Source organism: Pongo abelii, chromosome 6 (genome assembly GCF_028885655.2).
Source record: "Pongo abelii isolate AG06213 chromosome 6, NHGRI_mPonAbe1-v2.0_pri, whole genome shotgun sequence".
Taxonomy (NCBI): Eukaryota; Metazoa; Chordata; class Mammalia; order Primates; family Hominidae; genus Pongo; species Pongo abelii.
In genome coordinates this window covers 101,983,877-102,007,617 of record NC_071991.2, presented here as the reverse complement: position 1 = coordinate 102,007,617, position 23,741 = coordinate 101,983,877, and the positions used below count along the sequence as shown (strand labels likewise).

Below are 23,741 nucleotides of genomic sequence, written 5' to 3'. Positions count from 1 at the left end.
CAGCATTCCATTTTGCTTTGGCACATCTTTCAGTTACTCTTCTGGTTAAAATATATGAAAATTGTGAATTTTTAAATGTATTTAATACAGGAAATTGTAAGCATAAAGAATAATAAAATAGTCAATCCCTAACTTGAGAAATGGAATGCTACCACAAGTAGAGATATTTTTTCTTTATATTCCATGCTGTTAATTTTTCCTCTCGCTTTACTTTCTATATGTTTTTTATTTTCTCTGCCTTTATTTTATTTATTTGAGACCCCCTCCCCCCGAAAAAAAATCTCGTTCTGTTTCCCAGGCTGGAGTGCAGTGGTGCGATCTTGGCTCAGTGCAAACTCTGCCCCCTGGGTTCAAACAATTCTTGTGCCTCAGCTTACCGAGTAGCTGGGACTACAGGCGTGTGCCACCATGCCCGGTTAATTTTTTGTGTTTTTAGTGGAGATGGGGTTTCACCATATTGGCTAGGCTGGTCTCAAACTCCTGAACTCAAGTGATCCACCTGCCTCGGCCTCACAAAGTGCTGGGATTACAGGTGTGAGCCACTGTGCCTGGCCTTCCCTCTATCTTTAAAGAAAGTAGTCTCATTCCAAATGTCAGACAGCGTTAGGCTTTAGAATAAGGAAAAAGTTGGGTACTTTAGATGAGTGAAAATACATTGGCAAGTACAGGCATACCTCATTTTATTTCTGCCCTACTTAAAAGTGACATATCTTTGTATGGCCCAGAAAGTGCTCTGGGAACAGGCCCCTGCCATCATCTCTGGCTTCATTTCTTACCAGTACCGACTTAAGTCCTGCCAGCCACCAAAACCACTCAGATGGTGCACATGATGGGTTCTCTGTAGCTTTGGATGTGCCATTTTTCTGTTTAGAATGGTCCCAGTCCTCATTTCTTCATTTGGCAAAGTCATCCTATATTTCATAGCTGGTAGTATAGACGTGTGCCACCACATTTGGCTAAATTTTGTTGAGACAGAGTCTGCCTGTGTTACCCAAGCTGGTCTGGATCTCCTGGCCTCAAATGATCCTTCCACCTCAGCCTCCCAAAATGGTGGACTTACAGATGTGGCCCGACCTATACTTCATTTTGTTGCACTTTGCTAATATTATGGTTTTTGTTTTTGTTTGTTTTTTTGAGACAAGGTCTTGCTCTGTCGTCCACACCTGAGTGCAGTGGTGCAATCTCCGCTCACTGCAAACTCCGCCTCCTGGGCTCAAGTGATCCTCCTACCTCAGCCTCCTGGCTAGTAGCTGGGACCACAGGTGTGTGCCACCATGCCTGGCTAACTTTTTATATATATTTTTTGTTCGTTTGTTTTTGTAGAAACAGGCTTGCACCATGTTGTCCAGGCTGTTTTTTTTTTTTTTTTTAATACAAATTGAAAGTTTGTGACAACTCTACATCTTGCAAATCTGTGCCATTTTTTTTTTCCCAAGAGCCTGTGTCTCTGTGTTAGTTTGGTAATTCTTGCAGTATTTCAGAAGTTTTCATTAGATATCTGTGATTATAGTGATCTGTGATGAGTGATCGTTGACGTTAATATGGTAATTGTTTTGGGGTTCTAAGAACTGTGCTCATATAAGACAGTGAGCTTAGTTGATACATGCTGTGTGTGTTCTTACTGCTCCACTGACCTGTTCTCTGTCTCTCTCCCTCCTCTTTGGCCTTCCTACTTCCTGAGACACAACAGTATTGAAATTAAGCTAATTCATAATCCTACAATGTTCTGTGAGTATTTAAGTGAAAGGAAGAGTTACACGTCTCACATTTTAAATCAAAAGTAAGAAATGATTAAGCTTAGTGAGGAAGGCATGTCAAAAGCTGAGAAGGAGGAAAGCTAGACCTCTTATGACAAACAATTAGACAAGTATGAATGCAAAGGAAAAATTTTTGAAGGAAATTTAAAGTGTTACTTCAGTGAACACAAATGATAAGAAAGCAAAACACCCTTATTGCTGATATGGAGAAAGTCTGAATGTTGGGTCTGGATAGAATATCAACCAGTCCCAACATTGCCTTAACCCAAAACCTAATCCAGAGCAAGGCACTGACTCTCTTCAATTTTGTGAAGGCTGAGAAAGGTGAGGAAGGTGCAGAAGAAAAGTTTGAAGCTGGCTCAACCAAAGAGGTTGGCACACGAGGCTTAAGAAAGGAACCTGTCTTCATAACATAAAAGTACAAGGTGAAGCAGCCAGTGCTGATGTAGAAGCTTACAGCAAGTTACCTACCCAGAAGATCCTACAGCTGAGATCATTGATGAAGGTGGTGACAATAAACAACGGATTTTCTTAAAAAAAAAAAAAAAAAAAAAAAAAAAAAAAAAAAAGGCCGGGCGCGGTGGCTCATGCCTGTAATCTCCGCACTTTGGGAGGCCGAGGCAGGCAGATCATGAGGTCAGGAGATCGAGACCATCCTGGCTAACATGGTGAAACCCCGTCTCTACTAAAAATACAAAAAATAAGCTGGGCATGGTGGCGGGCGCCTGTAGTCCCAGCTATTCGGGAGGCTGAGGCAGGAGAATGGCGTGAACCCGGGAGGTGGAGCTTGCAGTGAGCAGAGATCGTGCCACTGCACTCTAGCCTGGGCTACAGAGACTCCGTCTCAAAAAAAATGTGTTTGCTGGGCATGTGGCTAACGCCTATAATCCCGGCACTTTGGTAGGCCAAGGTGGGCAGATTACTTGAGCCTAGAAGTTTGAGACCAGCATGGGCAACAAAGTGAGACCTCGTCTCTTAAAAAAAGTTATATGTATCTGTGTATTTTAGTTCTTAGTGTGAATAATTTATATTTTTATGATCACTTTAATGATAGATACAGGTCTTGCTATATTGCTCAGACTGGCCTTGAATTCCTGGGCTCAAGAGATCCTCCTGCCACAGCTTCCCAGAGTGCTGTCGCACACTTAATAGTCTATGGTATGTAAACAGAGCTTTTATATGCACTGGGAAACCAAAAAATTTGTGTGACTTTCTTTATTGAGGTGGTCTGGAATTGAACCTGTGATATCCTGGAGGTATGTCTTTATATTTAAGTATACACTGAGAGTGATTTTGTTATTACATAATGATGTGACTGGAAGGAAGTTATTTTTTATTTTTATTTATTTATTTTTTTGAGACAGAGTCTTGTTCTGTCGCCCAGGCTGGAGTGCAGTGGCGCCATCTCGGCTCAATGCAAGCTCCACCTCCTGGGTTCACGCCATTCTCCTGCCTCAGCCTCCCAAGTAGCTGGGACTACAGTCGCCTGCCACCATGCCTGGCTAATTTTTTTTTTTTTGTACTTTTTAAGTAGAGACGGGGTTTTACCATGTTAGCCAAGACGGTCTCGATCTCCTGACCTTGTGATCTGCCTGCCTCGGCTTCCCAAAGTGCTGGGATTACAGGCGTGAGCCTCCGCACCTGGCTGGAAGTTATTTTTTAAAAAAAGGAAAACTAGAATTTCTGAAAGCTCTGTTATTGAGAGATTTTATACTTACCTCTTTATTGTGGTAGCCCTTTTGTGGTACGCAGCTTCCTAAGTCAGTGTCTAGACATTTGGCTCCAGCTTCTTTAGCACGTGTCTTCCTCCTCTGCATGGTCCAGGAGAAGAGCATCTGGGAGGATGGCTCTACTTACAGACTTGGAGTTTTTATCCTACATTTTTATCATGTGATTCTCTGTTTCTAACAGCAGTATCTTCTGTAAGCATACTCCACCCATTTCGCAGTAGAAACTTGTTATTTTTTGGGCTGCTTAATATGTTTTTATATATTTTTGTTGTTGTTTATTTGAGATGGAATCTTGCACTTTGCACTGTCGCTCGAATGGCGCAGTCTTGGCTCACTGCAACCTCCGCCTCCCGGGTTCAAGTGATTCTCCTGGCTCAGCCTCCCAAGTAGCTGAGATTACGGGTGCCCGCCACCACGCCCGGCTAATGTTTCATATTTTTTGTAGAGACAGGGTTCGCTATGTTGGCCAGGCTGATCTCAAACTCCTGATTTCGTGATCCACCCGCCCTAACTCCCAAAGTGCTGGGATTACAGGCGTGAGCCACCACGCCTGGCCTTGTTTGTTTGTTTGTTTATTTATTTATTTTAAGTTCAGTGATTTATTTTAGCAATTTTGTTATGTTGTAAGATCCTGCTATGGGTGGAAATAGAAGGGACAGACTGAATTTCAGTTTTCAACGCTAGTCTCTTTAGAATGCCAGTTGTACAACTTCCATAAGACTTCCTTTTTAAATGATAGAACAGTGTGAAAAGAATGTAGTTGTTCTTTTTTTCCTTTAATATAGCACTCTCAGAATCCCAACAGAGCATTGCTTTGACCTTGATTAAAGTGTGAATTTTATTTAAAAGTGAAAATTGGCATTTTGGAGGCTATTTATAATGGTGTGATGGCAGTGTTTTTGTGTAGTGCCCATTTGAAAGCCATATTACCACAAAAGGCATGTGTTTTAAATGGGGCATCCTTTGGTAAGACAAGATTATTTAAAATATACATTTTAGTTACACAAATAATATCTGTAAAAAATTAAAGTGCAAATAAAGTTAGATCTTCCTGCCTATGTTTCCTCTTTCTACACCCCATCCCCAGAATAAGGAATATCATTTTATAGTTATTTTTAATTTTTATTTTTTGAGATTGAGTCTCACTGTGCCATCCAGGCTGGAGTGCAGTGGTGTGATCTCAGCTCACCACAACCTCCACCTCTTGGGTTCAAGCGATTCTCCTACCTCAGCCTCCCAAATAGCTGGGATTGCAGGCGTGTGCCACCACACCTGGCAAATTTTTATATTTTTAATAGAGACGGGGTTTTGTCATTTGGCCAAGCTGGTCTTGAACTCCTGACCTCAAGTGATCTTGTCCTCCTCAGCCTCCCAAAGTGCGGGGATTACAGGCGTGAGCCACTGCACTCAGCCATTTTCTAGTTATTTAAGAATATATCCTTCAACTTTATTTTACATGTATATACACATATATATGTGCCTGTGAAATATCTGTAACAATGATAGTGTATTCTGGGTATTCTGCAAGCTACTTTGTGAGAGTTATGTTTTAGATATCTTTATCAGTACATGTGGATCTTCCGCATCCTTTTCAAATGCTGTATATTATGAATGTACCATAGTTCATCTGACAGTTGCACGGCTATTCATTACTTGCTGTTGCATACAGCAACGTGACAAACATCTTTGTGTGATTCTCCTAGGCCATATGTAAATGTCTTTCTAGGTAGATTTGGGAGAGGAATTGCTGGAGTATACATAGCCAGCATTCTTCATATTTAAATCAATAAGTAGAATAGTGTTTGGCATGATTGACTAATTAATTGTTTTTGAAATGAATTATGCATTTGCAATATTGTCATTTTAATTAGATAGGGAGTGCCAGTGTAAGTAAAACCAGTGATCTCAATACTGGCTGTGCATCAGAATTGCTTATGGAACTTTTTAGGTGTTACCACCCCCAGAGAGTGATTTCGTTGGTCTGTAAATCAGTACAGCTGTCCTTTAGCATGAAGAGTAAAATTAAATACAGAGGATGCATTCTGAGACTGACTTAGAATGCCCAAATTACCCAGCGTTTAACTTAAATGTAGTTTACCTCATAAACTACAGTCAAATATAGCAAAAAATTTTGATCTTCTTTATGGACAGTTAATATGTTAATGACTTTTACCCTCCAAACACTTAGCACAGTAAATCTAATAATTGTTTTAAGATTAACAGAGAGGACAAAAGAAATTATTTGTAGAGGGATGGAGCAGCAAGATTATAAACTTGAAGTCTGAATACGACTGGATTTGTAAGATTGCATCATAGCTTTTACAAATATTGTGAATGTAAGGGAATGTCATTGAAAAATTTGAGGACATTTGAAAGTGGAGATGCATAGAACATAGTGGCTTAGAACCCAAACCCTATGTACAGACTGTCTGGGTACAGATTTTCGCTCTACCACAGTGGCTCTGTGATCTTTGACAAATTGCTTAGCCTTTTTGTACCTCAGTTTTCCTATAAAATGAAGATAATGCGATAGTATTTATCTTACAGGGATATGGGAGTATCAACAGAATTATTATATGTAAAGCAAATAGATGCATGTCTGATACATTGTAACTGGTGTAAAATGCTTGTTGTTTCCGTTTCTACTTTGTATCAGGCAGTTCTTGCATTGCTATAATGGAATACCTGAGGCTGGGTAATTTTTAGGGAAAAGAGGTTTAATTGGCTCACGGTTCTGCAGGCTTTACAAGCATGGGTCCAGCATCTGTTTCTGGTGAGGCCACAGGAACCTTACAATCATGGTGAAGGCAAAGGGAGAGCAGGTTGTCAGATGGGTTGCGTGGCAAGAGCTGGACCAAGAGAGAGCGGGAGGAGGTGCCGGATACTTTCAAACAATCAGATCTCATGTGAACTCACTTGTCACCAAGGGAACAATGCTAAGCCATTCATGTGGGATCCATCCCAGTCCCTGTGATCCAAACACCTCCCACCAGGCCCCACCTCCAAAACTGGGGATTACATTTCAGCAGGAGATTTGAAGGGGACAGATATCTACACCACATATCATTTATTTGAAATACAATTATTATTCTGATATTTTAATGTCAAGCACTGTTTCATGCTTAAAATACTGTTTCTTTTTTCTTTTCCTTTTCTTTTTTTGGAGACGGGGTCTCACTCTGTTGCCTAGTTTGGAGTGCAGTGGTACGATGTTGGCTTGCTGTAACCTCTGCCTTCCAGCTCACGCAATCCTCCCACCTCAGCCTCCCGAGTAGCTGGGATTATAGGCGTGCATCACCACACCCAGCTAATTTTTGATTTTTTTGTAGAGATAGGGTTTTGCTATGTTGCCCAGGCTGGTCTGGAACTCCTGGGCTCAAGCAGTCCTCCTGCCTCGGGCTCCCAAAGTGCTGGGATTACAGGCTGGAGCCACAGCGCCTGGCCAAAATACTGTTTCAGTGTGATTGGAAACCAGCAACTCAGTACATGGCCAAAGCTGATAAAAATGAAGAACTTGGATCCTGGAATATTGACTCAGGGTAACTTTATTATAACAAAGCTAAGACTCTTGTATGTCCTTGCTGTGTTTAAGACCCTGTATGTTGATTCTTGCTTATTAAATTGAAGAACGAGTTTAGATTTTTGGTTGGTGCATATGTGGGAAACCTCACAAACAGCAAGACAGGAATAAAGTAGACCTAGCCCATTTGGCTAAAGTGTTTGTGGTACTTCATAATATTGTATAAAGCACCAAAGTCTTGAAAGTAGATTTACTATTGCTTGCTGCTGTGAAAGATATTTTTATAGAAATAAGGGACAACTGATGCTTGAGGTGAGAATTTTAGGATTTACAAATGAGAGAAGTGATAATTGGCAAAGCTCCTGAGGGGTACTGTGTGGGAGTACAGACACAAAATGAATTGTGGTGAATTGACAAGCCTTATAAATAGCTCCATGAAGTTTAATATTTTTCCCCCAGCATGATATAAGATTTTTAAATTTTGCTTTTAAATCTCAATCACCTGTTGAATCTTTAATTTTGACTTTATAGTTGGTTATGTTTCTGCCCTACTTAAAAGTAGGATTTCTTTGTATGGCACAGAAGGTGCTCTGGGAACAGCTCTGCCATTATCTCTGGCTTCATTTCTTACCAATACCTACTTAAGTCCTGCCAGCCAGTCCTGCCAAAACCACTAAGATGGCATACATGAGAGGTTCTCTGTAGCTTTGCATGTGCCATTTTTTTCTGTTCGGAGTGGATCCAGTCTTCATTTCTTCACTTGGCAAAATCATTCTGACCTTTATAACCAAGCCCAAATGACCTTGATGACTACTCCCTTTCCCTGGTCAGACTGATAACTTCCTCCTTTCATGCTCTGCAGCACAGCTGTGGATTTAGGCTTTGGTGTTAGACCGCCCCGGTTTCTTATCCTGGCTTAGTTACATACTAGCTCTGCAGTTTTTCTTTAAAAACAACAACAACAACAACAACAACAACAACAACAAAAATGTCCAAATAACTTGTCAGCATTGTAATCATTTTTTGTTTGTTTGTTTGTTTTGAGACAGGGTCCCTGTCTCCCAGCCTGTCTCCCAGGCTGGAGTGCAGTGGCACCATCACGGCTCACTACAGCCTTGACTTCCTGGGCTCAGCCTCCACTTCAGCCTCTTGAGTAGCTGGGACCACAGGCGTACACCACCACTCCTGGCTAGTTTTTTTTGTATTTTTTGTAGAAAAAGTGTCTCACCATGTTACCTAGGCTGGTCTCGAACTCCTGGGCTCAAACGACCTGCCTGCCTCGATTTTAATCATTTTAAAGTATACAATTAGCTTTTAGCATATTCACAATATTTTGAAACTACCACTATTACATAATTCTAGAACATTTTCGGCACCGCAAAGAGAACCTCTTTGTGTTAGCAAACACTCCTCATTCCCACCCTGCCCTACCCGCAATCACTAATCTACTTTCTGTGTTGATGGATTTCTCTATTCTGGACAATTTACACACATGAAATCATATAATATTATGTGCCTGGCTTCTTTCACTTAGCATAATGTTTTCAACGTTCAGCCATACGGTAGCATGTATTAGTACTCTTTCTTTTATGTATGTATATACCACATTTTATTTAACATTCCTCAATTGATGGACATATGAGTTCCCACTTTTTATTACGAGTAATGCTGCTATGAACATTTGTGTACAAGTTTTTGTGTGAAGAGTAAGAATATATGTTTTATTTCCCTTGGGTATATACCTAGGAGGAGAATTGTTGGGTCATATGGTAACTCTGTAACTCTTGTAAGAATTGCCAGAGTGTTTCCAAAGCTGCACCATTTAACTTTCCCACCAGCCATGGCTGAAGTCTCGAAATTCTGTCTCCTCACCAATAATAGGTATTATCTGTCTTTTTGATTATAGCCCTCTTGGTTGTGAAGTGGTATTTCACTGTTACTTTGATTTTGCATTTCGAATGTGATGACAAATGATGTGGAGCATCTTTTTGTGTGCTTATTAGCTACTTGTTTTTCTTCTTTTGGCACATGTATATTTAAATCCCTTGCCCACTTTATCATTGGGTGGTTGGGTTTTTAAATTGTTTGATTATAAGAGTTCTTTGTATATTCTGGATGCTAGTTTTTTTATCAGTTACATGATTTACAAATATTTTCTCCCATCTTGTGGGTTTTCTTTTTACTTTCTTGATAATGCATTTTATTTTATTTTATAATTTAATGTATTTTATTTTTTGAGACAGAGTCTCACTCTGTTGCCCAGGCTGGAATGCAGTGGCACAGTCTCGGCTCACTGCAACCTCCACTTCCCGGGTTCAAGTGATTCTCATGCCTCAGCCCCCCGAGTAGCTGGGATTACAGATGTTTACCACTACACCTGGCTAATTTTTGTATTTTTAGTAGAGATGGGGTTTTGCCATGTTGGGCAGGCTGGTCTTGAACTCCTGGCCTCAAGTGATCTGCCCACCTTGGCCTCCCAAAGCACGGAGATTACAGGTATGAGCCTCTGCCCCTGGCCCTTTGATAATGTCTTTAAATGCACAAATGTTTTTAATTTTTATGATGCTAAGTTTATCTATTTTATTCCTTGTGCTTTTCATGTCATACCTAAGAAACTGTAGCCTCTTCCAAGGTCATGAAGATTTAAATCTATGTCTTCTTCTAAGAGTTTAATAGTTTTAGCCTCTATATTTAGCTGTTTGATCCATTTTGAGCTGATTTTTGTATATATGGTGTGAAGGGGAACTCTGGCTTCATTCTCCTGCATGTGAATATCCAGTTGTCTATCACCATTTGTTGAAGAGAGTATTATTTTCCCATTAGATGGTCTTGGCACCTTGTTGAAAAATCAGTTGATTGTAATGTGAGGGTTTATTTCTGGACTTTCAGTTATCTTTCATCGATTTAAATGTCCACCCTTAGGCCTCTTTCCTCACACTTTTCATTCCTATAGCCTTTGAAGCCAAAACTGACTACGAAGTGTGAGTCCTCCAACTTTTTCTTTTTTCAAGATTGTTTTGGCTATTCATTGTACCTTGCATTTCTACATGAATTTGACAATCAGCTTGTTTGTGTCTGCAAAAAAGGCAGTTGGAATTTTTATCGGGGGATCATGTTGTATTTGTGGATTGATTTGGGGAATATTGTCATCTTAACAATGTTAAATCTTCCCATCCATGAACATAGGATATCTTTCTATTTATTCAGGTCTTTGATTTCTTTCAACAGTGTTCTATAGTTTTCAGTGTATAAGCCTTGTACTTCCTTGGTTAAATTTATTTGTAAATATTTTATTCTTTTTGCTACTTTTGTAAGTGAAACTGTTTAGCTTTGGGATCTTTTTTTTTTTTTTTTTCTTTAGCAACAGGGTCTCAGTGTGTTGCTGAGGCTGGAGTGCAGTGACTATCCACAGGTGTGATGATAGTGTACCATATCCTCAAACTTCAAGGCTCAAGTGATCCTCCTGCCTCAGTCTCCACGTAGCTAGGACTGCAGGCATGTGCCACTGCAACTGGTGGGTAGCGCTGGAGTCTTGAGCGAATTTAACTTTTAGTTTCTATGCATGTTAAATGGAAATTATTAGGTTGGTGCAAATGTAATTGCAGTTTTTGCAGTTGAAAGTTATGAGGCCAGGCGTGGTTGCTCATGCTTGTAATCCCAGCACTTTGGGTGGCCGAGGTGGATAGATCACCTGAAGTCAGGAGTTTGAGACCAGCCCGGCTAACATGGTGAAACCCGTCTCTACTAAAAATACAAAAGTTAGCTGGGTGTGATGGCCAGCGCCTGTAATCCCAGTTACTTGGGAGGCTGAGGCAGGAGAATCACTTGAACCTGGGAGGCGGAGGTTGCAGTGAGCTGAGATCACGCTACTGCACTCCAGCCTGGGTGACCCAGAGAGACTCCTGTCTCAGAAAAAGGGGGGAAAATGACAAACAACAAATACAACAACAACAACAAAAACAAAAAAAAAGAAAAGAAGGAAGAAATGGGTTGAAAGTTAATGTGAATTGAGAGTTGGGGCGCTAATTCTTATGCCTTATAAACAAGCTTTTTTTTTTATTTTTAAAATTTTTTTAAAACGGAGTCTTGCTCTGTTGCCCAGGCTGGAGTGCAGTGGCGTGATCTCGGCTCACTGCAAACTCTGCCTCCCGGGTTCACGCCATTCTCCTGCCTCAGCCTCCTGAGTAGCTGGGACTACAGGCGCTCGCCACGACGCCCAGCTAATTTTTTGTATTTTTAGTAGAGATGGGGTTTCACCGTGTTAGCCTGGATGGTCTTGATCTCCTGACCTCGTGATCCACCCACGTCGGCCTCCCAAAGTGCTGGGATTACAGGGGTGAGCCACCGTGCCCGGCCCTTTTTTTTTTTTTTTTAATGACTTGTTTTCTTACACATGTAAATAGCCTCCCACAATAATTTTACCACCTCTTAACATAATGAAGTTTCTTTTTGAGATGATTGAGTGGGTGTTGGCTTACCAAAGAAGTTAGAAATCAGGCATTCATTGCCTTGGTGAATTCACAGTTGTTTGTATGCAAAAATTGCCAATAATAATAAAATAAATAGTAACATCTTAATTTTTGACTTTTTTTTTTTTTTTTTTTTTTTTTAAAGACAGAGTCTCGCTCTGTCACCCAGGATGGCATGCAGTGGTGTGATCTCAGTCTTCGCTCTCACTGCAACCTCTGCCTCCCAGGTTCAAGTGATTCTTGTGCCTCAGCCTCCCGAGTAGCTGGGATTACAGGTGTGCACCACCACGCCCGGCTGATTTTTTGTATTTTTAGTAGAGACGGGGTTTCACCGTGTTAGCCTGGATGGTCTTGATCTCCTGACCTCGTGATCCACCCGCCTCGGCCTCCCAAAGTGCTGGGATTACAGGGGTGAGCCACCGTGCCTGGCCCTTTTTTTTTTTTTTTATGACTTGTTTTCTTACACATGTAAATAGCCTCCCACAATAATTTTACCACCTCTTAACATAATGAAGTTTCTTTTTGAGATGATTGAGTGGGTGTTGGCTTACCAAAGAAGTTAGAAATCAGGCATTCATTGCCTTGGTGAATTCACAGTTGTTTGTATGCAAAAATTGCCAATAATAATAAAATAAATAGTAACATCTTAATTTTTGACTTTTTTTTTTTTTTTTTTTTTTTTAAGAGTCTCGCTCTGTCACCCAGGATGGCATGCAGTGGTGTGATCTCAGTCTTCGCTCTCACTGCAACCTCTGCCTCCCAGGTTCAAGTGATTCTTGTGCCTCAGCCTCCCGAGTAGCTGGGATTACAGGTGTGCACCACCACGCCCGGCTAATTTTTTGTATTTTTAGTAGAGACGGGGTTTCACTGTGTTAGCCTGGATGGTCTTGATCTCCTGACCTCGTGATCCACCTGCCTCGGCCTCCCAAAGTGCTGGGATTACAGGGGTGAGCCACCGTGCCTGGCCCTTTTTTTTTTTTTTTTTTATGACTTGTTTTCTTACACATGTAAATAGCCTCCCACAATAATTTTACCACCTCTTAACATAATGAAGTTTCTTTTTGAGATGATTGAGTGGGTGTTGGCTTACCAAAGAAGTTAGAAATCAGGCATTCATTGCCTTGGTGAATTCACAGTTGTTTGTATGCAAAAATTGCCAATAATAATAAAATAAATAGTAACATCTTAATTTTTGACTTTTTTTTTTTTTTTTTTTTTTAAGACAGAGTCTCGCTCTGTCACCCAGGATGGCATGCAGTGGTGTGATCTCAGTCTTCGCTCTCACTGCAACCTCTGCCTCCCAGGTTCAAGTGATTCTTGTGCCTCAGCCTCCCGAGTAGCTGGGATTACAGGTGTGCACCACCACACCCGGCTAATTTTTGTATTTTTAGTAGAGATGGAGTTTCACCATATTAGCCAGGCTGGTTTCGAACTCCTGACCTCAAGCAATCTGCCCACTTCAGCCTCTCAAAGTGCTGGGGTACAGGCGTGAGCCACTGCGCTCCGCTTAATTTTTGACTTTGTACATCCCAATATCAGTGAACCAAGTAGTTTCAGTTGTCTGTTAATATCTGGTATGAAAAAACTGTCTCAAGATTATAAAAATACTTATTTTTTATGAATATTACTCTATGATATAGTTTGTAAAATTTATGTATTGTATCAGTAAAATAAATGATATTCATATATTAAGAATAATGCAGGAAAAGCTTTAAAACTTGGCCTCCTACTGGACACAGCATTGGGTGTCACCTTGAGTTTGGTAACAGCTCACAGTTATCTAAGAACTTGTGTTACTTCTTCTGTCTAGTTGACAGAGTCAGTGTAAAAGAGGCTTTGTTCTGTTGAGGGCGGGATTAACCATTAATGATAGTTTGTCGTAGTGAGAAACCTTTAGATTTCAGAGATCGGTTTCACCACATTTCATTGCTAACAGCGGAGTAATTGTGAGGCTAATAAAATTAGAAATTTATTTAATACATTGTTGTATTTAGTTCTCAAATTTTATACCAAAACACTGGTAAAAACAGTTCTGGTGAACTGTGAAGTTTTAGTGTATCCATGCCGCCTTTAGGCTGGGTGGTCTGAGGTTCCTCCATGTCTTCTTGCTTTTTGGCTTTTGTTCACACCCTCCTGGGGGTAGGGGGAATAGGGATCCCACTTTTGGAGAGAATGACTCACTTTTCTTGCCAGAACTTAGAAATCAGCAGCAAACCCCTTTGCTTTTGAACTAGTATTTCTCTTGGGTTATAAATTTTACTCGGAATAATAATTTTAAAAGTGACAGAAAAACATTTTTTCTCAAACAGAGTTTCTCATAAGTGGTAGCAGCAGCTACCTTGGAAGTTCTAAATCAGAAACCTAACCAGCCTGAGACTACCTCCTTTTCCTTCTTCATTCTCTTCTGCCTGCGCCAACACCGCTCCCCACCCCGCCCGCCCTCTGGCACCCCCACTGTAAAGTATGGAGCGAACATGACATAGTCTGTGGGCACTGTGTTCAGGAGCACAAATGATCTTGCTTTGGAATTGCAGCAGGGGAAAGCTGGTACTGGCAAAGGCTACGTTTAAGGAAGGGGGTGGAACTGGGACTTCATCTTGAAAAATGAAATCACAATCTGAAAGTAAGCCTATTTTATTTAAAAATCTTAAATTGTAATAGAAAATATGTACTTATTTTTAGAATGAACAAAGATTATACCAAGTGTTGATTGTTTTTGGTGTACATTTCCATACTAAGTTGTATAATAACATGATTGGACATCTTTTAGGTTATAATGCAGCCATAATGAAGAGCATTTTTACAAATTGTTTTTTTTTCTTCTTTTTCTCTCTCCTTTCCTGCGCCTTCCCCTTTCTCCTTTCCCCTTCTGCCTTCTGCCTTCTGCCTTCCCCCTTTCCCTTTCCCCCTTTCCCCTTTCCCCTTTCCTCTTTCCTCTTTCCTTTCTTCTTTTTCTTTCCTTCTTCATGGAGTCTGGCTCTGTCGCCCAGGCTGGAATACAGTGGTACAGTCTCAGCTCACCACAACCTCTGCTTCCCGGGTCCAAATGATTCTCCTGCCTCAGCTTCCCAAGTAGCTCTACAGGCACTACGGGCACATGCCACCACTCCCGGCTATTTTTTTTTTTTGTATTTTTATTAGAGATGGGGTTTCACCGTGTTGGCCAGGCTGGTCTCGAACTCCCGACCTCAGGTGATCCACCAGCCTTGGCCTCCCAAAGTGCTGGGATTACAGTTGTGAGCCACTGCGCCCAGCCTCATTTTTGCAAATTGTTTAAGGGCTTTGTTATGTATTCTCTTTCGGCCTCTAATAATCAAATAATTATCTTTTTTTTTGAGACAGAGTCTCGCTGTGTCGCCCAGGCTGGAGTGCAGTGGCGTGATCTCAGCTCACTGCAACCTCTGCCTCCGGGTTCAAGCTATTCTCCTGCCTCAGCCTCCTCAGTAGCTGGGATTATAGGCATGCTCCACCACACCTGGTTAATTTTTGTATTTTTAATAGAGACGGGGTTTCACCTTGTTGGCCAGGCTGGTTTCGAATTCCTGATCTCAAGTGATATGCCTGCCTCAGCCTCCCAAAGTGCTGGGATTACAGGCATGAGCCCCACTGCGCCTGGCCTCAAATAATTATTCTTGAGGCACTTAGCGTGTTATTGTCCTTGTTGATTTTTCTCTTCATTTACAAACCTCATAAACTTCTCCTCTGTCCTCATTTATCATTGATTTTGCCTGGCTTTCTAGAATTTCTTTAGTATTTTCTGTCATCTTTGTCACTTTTTTCATCTTTTGCAGATTTTAAGTTTTCACTTCGCTCTAGATTTGTATTTTATTGAATTGTTACACTGTGTGATTATTAATGAGAGAGTGACAAGGGATTTTGATGGGTGGGGATAAAAGTTAGTGATAATTGGGGATAGTTTTTTGAATGCTCAGTTTACCAGTGATGATTTTTATGTTTTGCAGAATTTCTGCTTTTCTGTGAATTCTCATAACAGAGGACTTCAGTAATGAACACTAGGATAACAGGGACTCCCTTTTAAGGCTAGACTGGCCTTAGCAGATGTTGGTCAGTTAATCATCCACCCTCCTAGATTACGCAGACGAATTGCTTTATTCTTGCACCTTTGTGAACATTCACTTATGAGTCAGTCAGTTTTGAATCAGGACCTCAATACTTGGCTTCAGATAGTAGTATCAGAAATTGGCACCTGAGCCAGAAAAGCCTCTGTGGGCCTTTTGCATTTCAGCGAGAAGTCTCTTAAAAATACTAAGTTGGGTTGGGCGCGGTGGCTCACGCCTGTAATCCCAGCACTTTGGGAGGCTGAGCTGGGCGGATCATGAGGTCAGGAGATCGAGACCATCCCGGCTAACACGGTGAAACACCATCTCTCCTAAAAATACAAAAAATTAGCCGGGCGTAGTGGTGGGCGCCTGTATTCCCAGCTACTTGGGAGGCTGAGACAGGAGACTGGCGTGAACCCGGGAGGTGGAGCTTGCAGTGAGCAGAGATCATGCCACTGCCCCCCAGCCTGGGTGAGAGAGTGAGACTCTGTCTCAAAAAAAAAAAATAAAATAAGTTGGAGACACCAAGAAGGGCTCCATAAGCATGTATCCCGAGGCAGTAGAATGTGTAAACATGTGAAATAGAGAGAAGCAGCAGTTAATTGGTAGTGGCAGAAGAAGGAGAGTTAGGATGGGAGAGGTGTTGAAACCCCAGAATAGTGGAACATTAAGGTGGAGAACCATCCCACTGAACACCTGGAAATATTGATTTGGGAGCTGCTCTGACTTCTGAAAAAGCGTGTGGTTTTGAAGCCTGCTGAGGCATTTTCCTCTTAACTTCTAGGTATATTCTTGCAGTATTCCCTGTCATTTCAGGCAACTTTAACACGTATTTGTTTCTTTTCTTTTCAGACAGGATTCTTGCTCTGTGCTCTGTTGCCCAGAGTGGAGTGCAGTGGTGCAGTCTTGGTAAACTGCAGCTTCAACCTCTTGGGCCCAAGTGATCCTGCCATCTCAGCCTCCTAAGTAGCCGAACCACACGTGCATGTCACCATGCTCACCTAATTTTTTTTTTTTTTTTTTTTTAAAGAGATGAAGTCTCACTATGTTGCCCAGGCTGGTCTTGAACTCTTGGGCTTAAGCGATCCTTCTGCCTTGGGCTCCTTAATTGTTGGGATTACATGTGTGAGCCACCGTGACCAGCTGCATTTGTTTGTCATAGTCTAAAGTGACTCCAGATAAATGTAAGGCACTAATTAATTTTTGAAAATCTTACTTATGGGCCAGAAGTGGTGGCTCATGCCTTTAATCCTGGCACTTTGAGGGGGCCGAGGTGGGAGGATCGGTTGAGCCCAGGAGTTCAAGACCAGCCTCGGCAACATAGCGAGGCCCCATCTCTACCAAAAAAAAAAAAAAAAAATTAGCCAAGCATAGTGGTGTGCATCTGTAGTTGTTAACTACTCAGGAGGCTGAGGTAGAGGATTGCTTGAGCCCAGGAGTTTGAGATCCCAGTGAGCTATCGTTGCACCACTGCACTCCAGCTTCGGTGACAGAGCAAGACTCTGTCCCTCTAAAAAAAATATATATATATCCTCCTCATGTACACCCCAAACAAAATTAAGTTTGTGGATGATTATGTAAAGAATTTGGCAAGTGAAAGGAAGTTTATTAAATTTGCCAGAATGATTCCCATGGAAAAAGGATGTAGCTCTAAGAATTTAGGTAGAATAATCTGCCCAGTTATTATGTCTTTTTAAATTTCCACTTCACAAAAGTCAGGGTCCTCATGCCCAGGTTTAGTGATCTGAATGACAAAGGAGCATATCATGCCCACAGCTTCCATGTGTTCTTACGTTCCCCTCACTCCTAGGATTCTAGGTAGATTCAGGGTGGCTCCGTTTTTCTCCTAGGATGTCTGTATCTTTGAAGCACCACCCCTATGGGACGTCATTCTGAGTAGAGTTACTGGTAATCTGCTACTCCTCATCAGGGTTCCAGGGGCTTGGCTTAGTGCTGGACTGATAGCCCTTAGTGGTCTGGGAGCCTTAAACTTACAGTGTGTTACAACGTAGACAGGTGAAGCATTAGAGCTCCTAGGCCATTAACTGAAGAGTTAAAAACTGTTCATCTTCATAAGTAGCTTGAGTATCTTTTAAGGTGTGAGTAAAAACAAGAATAAAAGAGTTATGAGGAAGATCTGTAGGTTGGATGCAAGAGAATGAATGGAGAAATCGCAGTGAATTGTTGGCTTTGAGGGATGTATAAAGGGGATGAATAAGAAGAGTATCGTGCCCCAGATGATTAGTTGTTTTAATCAAGAAAGCTGATTAATAAGGATAATTTGAATTGATGGGAGGTATGAGAAAATAGCATTTTAAAAGCTGATTTAAAATAAGGTTGAAATGTCCTACTGTTACCAAAATGCCAGGGGTTTGGTCTAGGTCCTGCTGCTCTCCACACGGAAAGCCAATCACTGGCTGGGCGCGGTGGCTCATGCTTGTAATCCCAGCACTATGGGAGGCCGAGGCGGATGGATCACTTGAGGTCAGTTTGAGACCAGCCTAGCCAACATGGTGAAACCCCCATCTCTACTAAAAATACAAAAATTTGTCAGGCGTGGTGGCGGGTGCTTGTAATCCCAGCTATCCCGGAGGCTGAGGCAGGAGAAATGCTTGAACCTGGGAGGCGGAGGTTATAGTGAGCCGAAATTGCACCATCCAGCTTGGGCGACAGAGTGAGACTTTGTCTTCAAGGAAAAAAAAAAAGCCAATCACTGAAAGAACAAGTATTACCGGGGAAGAAGGCTTTAATTGGATGCTGCAGCAAGGAGATGGGAGCTCAGTCTCAAATCCATCTCCCAGACTAAAACCAGAGCTTGATATAGCAGGGAAGAAATGTAACAATGTGTAAGAAAATAGGAACTAGGGAGGTGCAAGGAAGCAATCATGATGAATGAGGGATCCATAGTGTCATTGTCTGAATATGGTGATTTGGTGAGTTTCAGTTTTTTTTTTTTTTCTTTCTTTCTTTGAGACAGAGCCCCAGACACATAGATGGCCCTCTGTGGTCTCCCTATTCATCCCTCTGCTTATACTTTTTTTTTATTGAGACGGAGTCTTGGTGTGTCTCCCAGCTAGGAGTACAGTGGTGTGATCTCGGCTCACTGCAACCTCCACCTCCCGGGTTGAAGCGATTCTCCTGCCTCAGCCTCCCGAGTAGCTGGGATTACAGGCATTTGCCACCACGCCAGGCTAATTTTTGTATTTTTAGTAGAGTCGGTGTTTCACCTTCTTGGCCAGGCTGGTCTTGAACTCCTGACCTCAAATGATCCGCCCGCGTGGGCCTCCCAAAGTGCTGGGATTACAGGCATGAGCCACCACGCCTGGCCTTCAGTTCCTTGAGAGAGAGAGAGAGAGAGAGAGGGAATTTATTGTTAATTTTTTTTTTTTTGGAGGCTTGAGGGTCCTTTGCTGAGGAAGGAACTTAGATAAAACATATTTGTCTTAAGCTTTAAGACCACAAAGGTCGGTTTCTGTGTTTATCCAAAAGAACAGCCTATGGGACTATTGGGTGAGTTTTACTATTTGGGTTGTTGAGGTTCTTGGAAATTTTACTGTAGGTCTCAGCAACAGTAATCTTCTGGAGAAGATGAAGAATGTGATTGCCTCCAGTATCTTTTTGCCCCTTAGATTTCCCCTTTATAAATTCATGTGGTTCAGCTATGAGATGATCTCTGAGGATCAGTCTAGTTCTAAAATTGCTTGGATCTTTGATTAAGTGTGTCTGGAAATGTATATTTAAGAATAAATTAATGTAGCTCAATTGTAACTAACATTAGATTGACTGTAACAGGCTGAGAAGACTATGAAGGTGTCAACAACCAGTGTCAGATACGCCAGGCTGTCTCAATTGAACATTCAGGTGCCTGTCCTTAGGGAAGCAATGGTCTCATGGGGACTGAAACAAGTAATTTATATATTTTAGTAATTTGGTAATGCAAATACAGAGACGTAGAGGAGGTGAACTTAATTCTGAGAAGGTGTTTGTGTGGAGGTAACATCTGGGAATGAGATTAGAAAAGTGAGTTGGGTAGCTGGGCGTGGTGGTGCCCACCTGTAATCTCAGCTACTCGGGGGGCTGAGGCAGGAGAATCACTTGAACTTGGGAGGCAGAGGTTGCAGTGAGCTGAGATTCCACCACTGCACTCCACCCTGGGTGACAGAACGAGACTCTGTCTCAAAAAAAAAAAAAAAAAAGAAAAAGAAAAAACGAGTTGGGTGTGCAAGGGAGACAACTGAACGGTGGCATTCCAGGGAGAGGAAACTGTATACGAAAAGATTTAGTGGTGTGAAAAAGCATGGCATGCTTGGGGAGCCATGTAGACTAGAGCTCAGTATTTCCAGAGCATATGATATAAAAAAGGGAAAATGGAGGGAAAGATATTTCTTTTTTCTTTTTTTTTTTGAGATGGAGTCTCTCTCTGTCACCCAGGCTGGAGTGCAGTGGCGCGATCTCTGCTCACTGCAACCTCCGCCTCCCAGGTTCATGCCATTCTCCTGCCTGAGCCTCCTGAGTAGCTGGGACTATAGGCGCCCGCCACCACGCCTGGCTAATTTTTTGTATTTTTAGTAGAGACGGAGTTTCACCGTGTTAGCCAGGATGGTCTCTATCTCCTGACCTTCGTAATCTGCCTGCCTCGGCCTCCCAAGGTGCTGGGATTACAGGCGTGAGCCACCGCGCCTGGCTGGGAAAGATATTTCAAATGAGATTGGGGGAACTAGCCTGGGATCCCTCAAACATTTCAGGTTTGGTAGGGCAGTGGTGTTGCTGTTCACTGAGATCAGGAGTATATAAGAAGACATTAGGTTTATAAGTTTATGGGTTCAATTTTAGACATTGCATTCAAGCCATGCAGAGACTGTCTAGGTGAAAATGTTAAGTAGGGGTTGGAGGGTATGTGGTTCTGGGTTGTAGGAGAGAATATTGGGCTGGAAACAGTTATCAATGCCCTGTGGTTCTTGATGGCAAGGGTGTATGTAGATAGAAGGGTCAGTGAATGAAAAGAGGGTCCTTATAGGTATCACCAGCATTTAAGGGCTGCATGGAAGATAATGGTCTTGCAAAGTACCCAGAGTTAGAAGGAGAAAGCAAATGTAAAAGCATTAAAAAAAAGCCACAAAAACTTATGTCCTCCTATAATGTTATTTAGCAGTTAAGAAACAAAATTATGACTAAAAATAAAAGCAACCATAATTTAAAATATATTTATTCAAACTACACAGGAACTGCTTGCCTATTTTCTGTGTGAAATAAGCAAGTGTGGTCTTGAGGTGGGAGTAGGGCAGATGGTAAAGGATTGATTAAAGGCTGGGATGTAGAAGGAGCTGTTGAGTGTACTGTCCAGCATTTTCAGATTACATCCATAGGGAACACAACTATTAAATAATCAGGTTGATGGACTTTTTTTGCACTCATTGGTCTAAATGTATACGTGGAGACAGTGGGTGCTGCTTTGGAAGAACCAAGAAGTGGTGGGCAAGAGAGTCATTTTAGAATTGTGAAGATGTGTCATTTTAAAATGACAAGAGAGTCATTTTAAAATATGACTTGTAAAAGCAGACTGGATCTCTATATCAGTTCATATGACAAAATCTAGAAGCTTCTAAGATTTACATGCAAATACTATTATAAAGCATATTAGAGGAAAATTGGATGAAAAATTTAAGAACTTTGGTGTGAGGAAGGTGTTTCTAAGTTTATCAGGAAGGCCAGAATTTAACAAGGAAAAGATTGGTCGACTTCATTGCAGAAAAATAAAGTGTATAGGGTCCCAGATACTACCCTGGAAGTAATTGAATAAAATTCCAAAACAACTGACTAATTGAGGGGGAAAGTGTTTGCAGTGTGTGTAAGAAAGTGTCCTGAGCATGATCAAGGGAACGGATGGCTCAAGCGGTAGAGGTTCAAGAGTCTGTGGATTGAGGAGCCTGGAGTCCATAGCCAGGCCTTTTCTAATAAGTCATATCAGTATGGACATCCAGGTCCCCCCGATTATGGCAGGTGTTGTGGTGGAATGGAAATCAGTTAAATGGCTTCCGGAATTCTTCACAAATGTGGGGAATTACCAGACCTATGGATGATATGGACAGGGAGGAGTTGATTGGTAGCCTAGACGGAGTATGTGGGCCTCAAAGGATACAGTATCATAGTGTTAACGTTCCTTGATTTCTGAGTCCTTGTGGAGCTATGAACAAATCTGAAGGTTTAGAGATAAGGTGAAAATGAAGTTAGAAACCTTTTCATGTATTATTAGAATCCTCTTTGGTTTGGGGCTAGCTTGAACTTTTCTTTCCAGTGTTTACAAGATAGGCATTAACTTCGTTAGAGCTGTGTAATTTAATCTTGGGCTTTTTCATCTTAAGTGCATTGATTTACGTAGGTATACAGAAGTGTGAACTTTTTGTTGTTTTGGAATGCAAAATTGCCGTGATGAAGATGGATTCAAGTGTAATCTCTTTTCTGAAGCAGCAAGTTGATACATGGAGCACAATTCTCTAGAAAGGGAGGCTGAGATACAGATTAAAGTTAAGTTCCCACCTACAATAACACTATAGTGATAAAAATGGGGATGTTGAGGTTGATGATAAGAAGGAGAAAGTGGATTTAAACTATGGAAAAACCATTTAACGTTGGACAGGCCTGGTATCCTTCATTAACTCATTCAGTAAATATTTATTGAGAGATGAGGCAGGGAGGGCTCACCGCATCCCAGGCACAATACTACTTTACTTTCATGGGTTATTTCATTAAATCCTCACCACAGCCTTTCAGATATATGTTATTATCCCCATTTTACAGGAGAGGTGATAGAGGCTTTAGAGAGTTTAAGTAATTTCTCCAAGGTCATACAGCTATTAAAAATGGCAGAGGAGGCCTGGTGCTGTGGCTCATACCTGTAATCCCAGCACTTTGGGAGGCTGAGGTGGGCGGATCATCTGAGATCAGGAGTTCAAGACCAGCCTGACCAACATGGTGAAACCCTGTCTCTACTAAAAAGACAAAAAATTAGCTGGGTATGGTGGCGGGCGCCTGTAATCCCAGCTACCCGGGAGGCTGAGACAGGAGAATCGCTTGAACCCAGGAGGCGGAGGCTGCGGTGAGCCGAGATTGTGCCATTGTACTCTAGCCTGGGCAATGAGCGAAATTCCATCTCAAAAATAAATAAATTAAAAAAATAAATAAATAAATAAAAAGGGCAAAGGAGGCTGTTCCTAAATCCAAGGCAGAGTCTGAGCTCTGACACCGTGCTCCTTCCAAAATGAGGGAAGGGGCCCTGCTGACGGCTCACTGTGGTGCCATGTGCCTGATCCTCAAGATGAGTCTCAGTACCACCCCAGCTATAGGCGCTGTGCTCTGCTCTCCCAGTGGCTAGGCAGCTTGGCTACACCCTGTGGTAGATTCTGCTCTCTCATCAGCTATTCATGCCGCTTTTATAATGCTCATTGAAGTTTATAAGCTTAAAAATTTGGGAAAAATCCTTATTTTAACAACGCTGAGAGGATATTTCTGTACAGGTCCATTGTATTTTATGGAACTAATTTTTATTCCTTTTTCCTTTACATCTTCTCATATTCAACTTTGATTTATATAGTCAACATTTAAAAAAAATTTGCTTTACTGCTTAAAAAAAAAAAACTATTGAGGTGTATTTTGAAATCCTGGTACTGTTGATAGCATTTTATTGGCACTAATTTATTTTTAGTATGTGAACTTTTTATTATGAAAGCACACTTTAGTTTGCTTTCCCTACTAAGTATATCCTAATAAGTATTAGGGATATTATTAGGGATAGGAAAACAGCTTTACACATGAAATAGTCTGGGTAATAGGACCATGTCAGTTTTATTAACTTAAAATTATGTGCTTTAGTCAGTCGTTGATGTTTTAAAGGAAACGTGTTAGATTGTCTCCTTATCTTTTCCCTCTCTTATTTTCACCGTTCCTTCCCTTTTAGTCCGTTATCTCCCTTCCAAATCAGTATCAGCAATTATCTTTTAATTAAGTTGAACTGGCGCTTACATTCCTGTTGTAGATGTCTATTGTCAATCCTTTCCTAAAGGGACAAGTATATTATCTCTGCTCGGTAAATGGGTGTTGCTGTTCACTTGTACTGTACTGCTAAGGAGGAGGGGAAAATTAAGGTATAAAATCAGAAGTCTCTTTCCAGAGGAGTTAGGGACACTAGATATTAAATGTGTCTTTAA

General features: G+C 41.4%; 1 protein-coding gene across 21 annotated transcripts in view; it reads left to right on the top strand.

The window, feature by feature from the left end:
• SRPK2 (SRSF protein kinase 2) overlaps window positions 1–23,741 on the top strand; it is a 292,913-nt gene that overhangs the window by 108,754 nt on the left and 160,418 nt on the right. The gene's annotated exons all lie outside the window — the stretch shown is intronic.